The sequence below is a fragment of the Equus quagga genome, chromosome 13, assembly GCF_021613505.1.
Source record: "Equus quagga isolate Etosha38 chromosome 13, UCLA_HA_Equagga_1.0, whole genome shotgun sequence".
In the NCBI taxonomy this organism is placed as follows: domain Eukaryota; kingdom Metazoa; phylum Chordata; class Mammalia; order Perissodactyla; family Equidae; genus Equus; species Equus quagga.
In genome coordinates this window covers 69,564,775-69,574,530 of record NC_060279.1, presented here as the reverse complement: position 1 = coordinate 69,574,530, position 9,756 = coordinate 69,564,775, and the positions used below count along the sequence as shown (strand labels likewise).

The 9,756-nt window shown below is 39.1% G+C and overlaps 1 pseudogene; it reads right to left on the bottom strand.

Annotated features, from left to right (window-relative positions):
- Positions 1–820: 820 nt before the first annotated feature.
- Positions 821–1,549, bottom strand: LOC124250220 (nitric oxide synthase-interacting protein-like; annotated as a pseudogene).
- Positions 1,550–9,756: the final 8,207 nt, after the last annotated feature.

Genomic DNA, 9,756 nt, shown 5'->3' with positions numbered 1-9,756 from the left:
TGTCATTTAAATAATTCCAGTCCACAGAAAAAGATGATAGACCCCTATTTCACTGTATAAAGTATAGTAAAGATAGCTCAGGAGAGAAAATACGATGAATTCCAATTATGAGTACGGATGCAGATATTTCAAATAAACTATTATAAGTCTGCATCCAGCTATCCATTTATAAAATGATGACATAAACAAATGGGATTAATTTCAGTATTGCAAGGACTTCAGAAATAGGAACTTTATCAACATATTTCATTATAATAACAAACTAAAGGATATCAAAAGATGTTGAAAACTATTCAATAAAATATACAGCTATTGTGAATAACTACAAAGAAGGCAGAATTGGAAGGAAGCTACTTAAATAAATGCTATTTACTAAAAATAGCAAACTATTTTAAAGGGTAAAGTATTAAGGCCATTTACTAATGAAAACGGGAATCGGTACTAATCACTTCACATATTTACTCATGAAATCTTCACACCAGCCCTTTGAGGAAGAGACTAGTCATAGCCCCATTTTAAAGATGGAGAAAGTGAGGCAGAAAGAGGTTAAGGTCATTTACTCAATCAGGTTGGCAGTCAGCCAGGGTTTGTACTCAGGCAGCCTGGTTGCAGAACTTCCTCCCCCGCCCCCTGCATCCAAGCCCTTTTATTTGGTGCCCTGCATGCAGGCCTACATCACCCACCGACTTCTGGGCCTGTAGCTTCACTCCCGAGTCCGCGAGGCAGGTGCCGTCCCGCTGCCGCATGACGACGTCGCGGTCCCTGACCTTGTCCCGGTTCACGGGCTACCACATCCCTCCGAATCACTTTCTCCACGCACTCAAGGGCGACCACGGCCCCAGAGGGCCCACCACAGCGCATGCGCAGTGCGGTTCAGGCAATGGGTCGCTGCGCACAGTTGGCACTCACTGCGCGGGATTCCCACGCAGCCCACGCAGCCGACGACCGGCGTGAAGCGCATGCGCGTCATGTCCGGACATGCGCAGCGGCACCCATCCAGCCCCCACCCCCCCCCCCCGCCCCAGCTTCTGCAGCTTGATGGCCTGGGCCGAGGGGTCAGTGACGGCATCCAAAGCTGGGCAGTGCTTTGTTCTTGTCCTTGCTTGCGGGTCGGCCATCATCTGGGCGGTCCCCCGAGGTAGTCTTGGACATGACAGGGTTGAGGGGCCTGCTGATGGACGTCTCAGGATGGCCACCTCCTTCTCCAGGAAGTCCTGCACCTGGTCCTGCACCGTGGCCGCTGCAGCTCTTGCTGCTCCTCACGCGGCGCACCCTGCTGCTTCTCGCAGTCCTTCATCTGCCACGCAGTCTGTCTCCTTCTGGTGCAGAATGGACTCCAGGATGGCCTCATGCTCATACAGGTAGCCATCTGGGGTGATGACAGGGTCGTGGCAGGGTTGCGTGGAAAGGCAGCTGCAGTCGAAGTCCTTGACAGCATCCAGGCTCAGTCGAATGTTCTGGGTGTCGTGGCCTGAGGCTGCTGTGTCCTTCTTCTATCATGCCAAGTGTAGACTGTCCCTGCGGTGCAGTTTTTGCCTTGCTGCATCATCTTCAAAAACGACTCCCCGTTCCTTTGTGGCTTCTTCAGCTGTGCCCCTACACCGAAAAGGGACGAGAATTTTGTCTCATATTAACTTAAGCTCTCTTTTGATTGGTGTTTTCATGCTATATCTTTTCCCCACCCTTTTACTGTTAACCCGTGTATTCTTTATATTGAAAGTTGGTTTTTTGTGCATAACAAATAGTTAGTTCTTGCTTTTTATCTTGTTTGACAACCTGTGTCTTTTATTTGCAGGGTTTGGACAGTTTACTTTTAATGTTATTATTGATAGGGTTGGATTTAAATCTACCATCTTCCTAGTTGTTTTCTGTTTGTCCCTTCAGTTCTTGCCTCCTTTTTCCCTCTTTTCCTGCCTTCCTTTGGGTTGAGGTGTTTTTTTTTTTTTTTTTTAATGCCGTTGTTCTGATAAGCTCACCAGTTATCCAGATGAACGAACTCTTATCCTTGTAAGAGTTGTTGTCCAAATTTGCAGACTAGTTGCCTAGATAAAGTGAATTGCAAGACTTTCCTGAAGATAATAGTGAAGTTGTTTATTAGGTTGCAATCTTATCTTTCTGCAAAAGGCTTTCCTGGAACAAGTATGTTATGTTGACTCAGGTCATCTCAGCTCTCAAAACAAATAGCTAAGTTTAACTTATCCACAGGGTAGGAGAATGGATAACGTATGACCTGGTCACACACTTGAATATTATACAGCATTGAAAATTGATATAGCGATATGAATTAAGATGAACATGATGAATCTCAAAAACAGTGAAAAAAGCAAGTCGTTAATGAATACATATAGTATGAAATGATTCACATAAATTCAAGAACAGGTAAGTAGTAAGACTACAAATAAAAACAGAGGAATGATGAAAACAAAACTCAGAACAGATCCTTGCCCCTTATTCCACAAGATAAATAAGGGAAGGATGTGATCCAGAAGAGTTACAGTGACAGCATCAGTGGTACTGCCCATTTATTAAGGTGAGTGGACTGTTCATGGTTCTTCAGTTTAAGCTCTGGATGCATTGTTTAAGCTCTGGATGCATTACATATTTTTTATTTTTAAAAATATTCATTAACTTAAGAAGGCAAAATGCTATATTTGTATAGGACTCAAAACACACCCTGTCATCCTCTTCTCTTCAAGTATCACCTGGCGTCCAATCACCAGTATATTTGGGACATTTTCAAATTGCCTCCACACTCCAGCCCTCAGTTTTATCTCTGCAAGGTAAGGAGAAACTCTTTTTATGACCACTAAAGTTCCCTGCAGAAATAAAATGCTTCTATTTTGTATCTATGTTTCAACCTGCCAAAAAAAATAAAAACGAACTAGAATCAGAATCTATCATTACTTTTATTTTGATCTTTTTTTGGAGCAGCAGCTAATGCAATAGGAACAAGAAATGAAATATTTACAATAAATGTTGGAGAAAAGAGGCATGTTGATGATATGATTTGTAAAGTTAAAAAAAACCATGAAACTTTACTGTAAACTATGAAAATTAAGAGAATTTGATAAAGTTGTGAAAAAAATATACAAAATGCTAAGTGCTGAGTGTTCCTTATATGATAAGTGCTAAGAAGAAAAAAGTGAGATGTTGTGTTAGAGATTGTGAAGAGGCTACTTAATTTAGAGTGATCAAAGAAGGTATCTCTGAAGAGATGACATTTCAGCAAGATCTTAAATGACTAAATTTAACTTGACCTGAGGTGGAGGACAAGTGTCAAATGCCAAACTTTGAGGTACTTCTGCTGAGTGGTGCATGGGTTTAAAGAAGGAAGTGTTCGATTTAAAGGACCTCAAGGACACAAAGCTGTTTTCAGGGGGAAAGTTGGGAAATATTGGCTGGAGTTCCAGGAAGGAGCTTACTGTGCGTAGTCAGAGACAGACAGCATCTTTCCCAGCTTCCCAGCCATTCTGCTGTTAGTGGGGGCTGGTTGATGGTGAGCCAGGCCAGGAGATGGGAATGGCTCTTTACAAATCTCAGATTTGTCCTCACTTTGAGGGAAGAACAAACTCCCCTACCTAAGCCTGCTGGTTTTGGATATGTTGGAAACATTCTTTTCCTATAAGGGAGATGAAAAATTCCAATAGCCAAAGACTACCAGGGGCAAACATTTTCTCCAACAAAGTAGGTTTATTGACTTACTGCAATGAGGGAGGGCATGCTAGGCGAACAGTAAAGTGTCTCTTGGTAAGAAAGAGCAGGGAGGGTTTTTTTTAACTGAGGCTTGTGCTTGTGTTAAATGACTTTTAGGAAGGGGTAGGGGCAGCAAGAATCATCTTTGAATTGTTTGCTATCATGGAGAGGTGGAAGTTACAATGCTGGACTGGGACATCTTTTGTAAGAAATCGGTAGCACTCAAGGAAGAAGGTCATTATGATATTCTACAGTTGCAGCATGACCTTTGGAGAAACATTCTTTAATGTTAACTTTGCGGTTGGCTTTATTGTGTCTGTTATCACAATCTGGTTAATGGCAGGCCTGATACTTAATACCTCAGAGAAAAAGTATAGAATGCCCCTTACGTTTTTAGGAAATCAGGGCTGTTGATCGATAGTGTTTTTAGCCCCATTGTGCTTGAGCTGCAGAATAAACCCACAGAATAGCCACAGCCTGGTTTAACTTAGACTTGACTATCTTCCATCCAGGTCAGATTGCCCCTCGTTAGGAATAGAGGCTGAATTGGAATGGCCTGTTTTGCTGAACTACAAATCGAATCTAAGTACTTTTTTCTTATTGAACCAAAAAAATGTTTTCCCAAAAATATTAACTAAGGAAAAACAACCTAACAAGCCAGTTCAAATGAAAATTTAACCAATCTAACTTAAAAAAGTTTTATTAATGTAAAAACACATAACATCACCTTTGCCATCTTAATCGTTTTTAAGTGTATAGTTCAGTAGTGTGGAGTATATACACGTTATTATGCAACCGATCTCTGGAACTTTTTCATTTTGCACCACTGAGACTCTATGTGCATTAAATACTGCTTCCTCTTCCCCTCCCCTCTTCCCTTGGGAACTGCCTTTCTATTTTCTGTTTCTGTGATTTTGACTATTTTAGACATTTCATATGCATGGAATCATATAGTATTTATCCTTTTGCACCCAACTTGTTTCATTTAGCATAAATGTCCTCAAGGTTTATCGATGTTGTAACCTGATAGGATTTCCTTATTTTTTAAGGGTACATAATATCCAGTCGTATGTGTATGCCACATGTTCTTTATCCATTCATCTGTTGATGGACATTTGGGTTGCTTCCACCTCTTGGCTATTGTGAATAAAACTGTGATGAACATGGATGTGCAAATATCTCTTCAAGGTCTTGCCTTGAGTTCATTTGGATGTGTACCCAGAAGTGGGATTGCTGGATCATGTGGCAATTGTATTTTTAGTTTTCTGAGGAACCAACATTCTGTTTTCCATAGTGGCTACACCATTTTACATTTCCATCCACAGTGCACAAGGGTTCCAACTTCTCCACATCCTCGCCAACATTTATTTTTGGTTCTTTTGATGCTGGCACTCCTGATGGGTGTGAGGTGATATCTCATTGTGGTTTTGATTTACATTTTCCTAATATTGGTGATGTTGGGCATCTTTTCATGTGCTTTTTCGTAATTTGTATATATTCTTTGGAAAATATCTATTCAAGTTCTTTGCCCATCTTTTAATTGAGTTATTAATTTTTGTTGTTGAATTTTAGACATTTCTTGTATATTTAGGCCGTTAACTCCTTATCAAATATATAATTTTGTGATTTGCAGCTATTTTCTCCCATTTCTCGTAGGTTACCTTTTCACTCTGTTGATGATTTCTTTGATGTGAAGAAGTTTTAAAGTTTGGTGTAGTCCCATTTGTCTATTTTTTATTTGTTGCTTGTGCTTTTGGTGTCGTATTCAAGAAATCATTACCAAATCCAAAGTCCTGAAGCTTTTCCCCTATTTTATTTTATTTTTTTTTTAGGATTTAAATAGTTTTAGTCTTACATTTAGGTCTCTAATCCATTTTGAATTAACTTTTGTGAATTGTGTTATTGATGACACAAATTACCTTTTTTATATTGCCTATCTATTAACATAGATTTATAAGTACTTTTTATGTTTGTAAAAAATTATTTACATATTTATAAGGGATTTACTCACCTATCTTACAATACTGCATACTTCTACGTTTGTCTATGTATTTACTCTTACAAGGGTCCTGATGAGACAGACTAGAGTGTCATGAATTCCCTGCTGGGTTTTGATGTGGTTGGCTGCGTGCTCACCTGGGGTGCAGGAACCTTTTAATTGGTTTCTGGATTTCTCACAAGGTATTTTGTTGGTTTTTTTTGTTCTTGAATCCATATCCATGTCTCTATAGGGGTAGGAGGGTCTAGGGCTTCCTATTCCATTATCTTGCTAATATCACTCCTCCCAATCTCTTTTTAAAACCAGAACCTCCAAACACTGTCCACTTGATTTAGTTAAGGATCTTTAGCACAGAGTTTGCAGAAAATCTGCATGGTTGGAAATGTCCAGAAGAGACTTAAAGAAAGCATACCAGTGTGCATCTGAGTTTATTAAGCAGAAGCAGTGTGCTTGCCTTCTCCCTTCCTCATCCTTCTCTTCAAAGATATTATGGGCAAATACTTTCAGATTTCATGCCAGGTGCTGGGGGGACAAAGAATGGCACTACTCATGTCCCCATTTTATATAATTATAAACTTAGGTTCAAAAAAGTTAAAAAAACTTAACTAAGAACTACAGCTAGTAGTTGAGTAAGTTAGGATTTCAATTCATGCCTGTCTGAACCCAATACCTTCAAGAAAACCTTTGTTGGAAAGAAACCAAGACTTTTAGACAGCTCTAGACAACTATTGTAGGTGTCTCTTAGGTTTTTCCTTTCACACAGTCCTCTTTCCTCTTTAAAGTTGTTTTTTCCTTTTTTCACCTCTGCACTTCTACTTGATGGCTCATTCTCCCTTTGTTGCCGACCTACACTTAGAAACCCAACATAGCTTTGTATGAAGGAATGATGCAAGATAGGGCCATCTTTATCTTTCTCTGAGTTGAAAGGGAAAATTAGATTTCATTGAAGAACCAGAATTTGAGCTGTTGTATGATTTTCAGTAGAGTATCCTACATATTTTCTTGGCTTTGGGCTTCTTTTCTTCTATTTATAAGGTGAGGGTTAGTGAAACTCACCTCCCAGTGAGAACTTCTCCCCTCGAGATTGATAGAAACTCGGTGGAGGCAGCAGAGACATTTCAAAGAGCAGCGTCATTGAGCATCCCTGCAGTTTTCAATTAGAAGGTTACTGGGAATGTAGCTATCAGTGTAGAAAAAAAATCTTTGAATATCCACTCAAGAGTTTAGGCGACTGGCTTGGGAAACTAGTGGGGTATCAGGTAGTTATTATTGGAAGGAACGCCACCTCTTATTTTCCTCTCCTAATAAGAGGTTTGAGCACATAGATGAAATGAGAACAAGATCCTAAATGCTGCATTTGAAGGCCTCCAGCCAAGAAAAGGATGCTCTTGCATTTACATCCAAACTGGAGAAAACAGTAAGACAGTAATGTGGTAGGATTTCTCTGTTAATTTTGTTTGGTTTTGGTTCTGAGGTAAAATCTAATGAGGGAATGAAATGCAGGGGAGTGAAAAAATATTTGATATTTCTCTTTGAGGTTTTCCCTCTTCCTTTCTTTCCATCCTATAAGGGCTACTCACAGAGAGAGCTCTTAATGAACTATGGCAACAGATGCCTGCTTTGCTATGTAGTTCTTCAGTTTATAAAGATACAGCAGACCTGAGGAGTGAATAGTATTTTTCTCCAATCAATCCAGAGTTGAGAACTCTATCAACTGCTTTAAAGGAGAGGAGATCTTCTCTGGACAAGGATGATATTCTCTGGGCAATTGAAGAAGATTATTTTTTATTTTCTTAAATAGATTGACCAGATGATATCTGGGCCATATGAGTCTTAAGCAAAGAATCTTAACAGTGGGTATTCTCACGTCTCAGAGGGCTTTCAGTATTCCCAATATTAAATTTATGAATATACACATCCAGATGTTAGGGCACACTATGTGCTAGAGAAAAGTAACTTTTCAAAATATCTCCAAGTTCTGTTAAAAAAAAAAGAGGATTACTTATTTTTCTCAGTGTCTTAAGGAGATTTAAATTTTTAGTAAAGATTTGTTTGCTTTACTTTTCTATTACTGGAAAGTTGTGATATTTGTGAAATCTGGAAACTTAGAATTTTAGCTCCTACATAAAACCCCTTACTTAAGAAGCAAGCAACATGTATACACTATATTTTCAAAATAAAATGAATAGTTTTTGGTTCACCTTTACATAAAGATTGCACCGTCACAACGTAGACATTTCCTGTAATTTAATTTCCTAGGCACGGATTTAGGGCTTTGGTCTGCCTCCATCCTTCAGCATAGTTTTATCATTCAGGTGTAAAGGTATAGAAGGCAGGTGTTTTGAAAACACTAGTTAATGCTCCAAGCCCCATGGAAACTTACGTTCATCAACTAGGATAAATTTGAGAGTGCTTCACTTGTTCATTCTTATAGTGATTATTCTGAAATAGATGACTCTTCTCAAGATGCACTAACAACTCTATTTTAACACAGCTCTGGAACCAAAACACAGAACCTCCATAAGTTCATATTGGATTCAAGAACCACCAACTTCCGATGTTATTATCTGTGTTACTGGCACGTCTTGGATTTAAAAAGCAGGATACCTCAATAGAATAGAATTTCCTTAAAGTATATGTTTTCAGAAGGAGATCCTGGAAATGAGAGAGCCATAAAATGGCTGACATAAGCTCTCGCCACGTCTCTGGCTGTCTAGGAAGCTACGTGTTCAGGAGAGACCTGAGGGAGTCCAGTGAAAAGAGAACAAGGGATATTGGAGAACTATGTGTGGCTGTGAATGCTTTCTCAAACACAGACACACGTTGGTTGGGAGAGGGTGGAAGAAGTATCAGCTTGAGATGCTTGAGCACAGATCTTTCCCAAATGATTAGCCAACCACTAGGCTATACAGACATGGGAGCAATCCCCAGGAAAACAAGAGAAAAAACAAAAATAAGAATCAAAAGAGCACACTACTTGGGAGAGACTTTTTGTAGTTTAAGTCTAGACAAGTAAATAATAATAATTTATGGAATAATCAAAAGAATACACAGCTCCTACAATATATTATCTCAAAAGGAATCCATAGATTCTACACTATATTAGCTAAAGTGTCCAGTTTTCAATCAAAAAATATAAAACATGCAGAGAAGTGAATGTGTGAGTCATACATGGCGGGGGGCGGGGCGGGCAATAAAAACTGACTCTTCAAGGCCTGGATACTGGATTTAGCAGTCAAAGACCTCAAATCAATGCTTATAAATATGTTCAGAGATTTCAGGAAATTATATTCAAAAAATTAAAGGAAAATATAATGGAAATGATGCACCAAATGAGGAATCTCAGTAAAAAAATTGAAATTTTAAAAAAGAACCAAATGGTATTTATAGACTTGCAAATGACAACACTGAAATTAAAAATTTACTGAATGGGATCATCACCGCATTATAGATGTCAGAGGAAATAGTCAGTGAACTTTAAGATAGATCAATAGAAATTATCCAACCCAAAGAACAGAGAGAGAAAAAAAAGATTGAAGATAAGTGAACAGAGGTCAGACTTAAAAATGGCAGAATAAGGAGCTTGGTGATTCCTGTCTCCAAAAAGCAATGATGAAAGTGAACAGAATTTTCAAAAACAACCATTTTAGGACTCTAGAAATTAACCAAAGGCATACAATTTGACAAGCTTTATTAAAGGTCAATAATTGAACCTTGGATAAGAACCATGGGTGTCTGTGGCATTTTAGCCTGGAGGTGTTCTCACCCCACCATATCCTCCCCACCTCTCTCAGCTCCCTTGGCATAGTAGTTCTACCAGAGCAGGGTAAGATGTGAAAACCAGAACCTTTGCTATCAAAGAGGATTGGCTTAAATTGGAGTGTAGCATGGAAAAAAATGAGTGTCCCTGGGAGTTGTTGGAAACAGTCGCAAATGAATAAGGAAGACTAATATAACACCTAGGCTGATGTGATCCTGGATGGGGAAAGCAATGGAGAGGGAGACTAGCCAGAAATCTTAACAGGGAAATCTTGGAATGAAGGAGCCATAGTGGACAATGATAA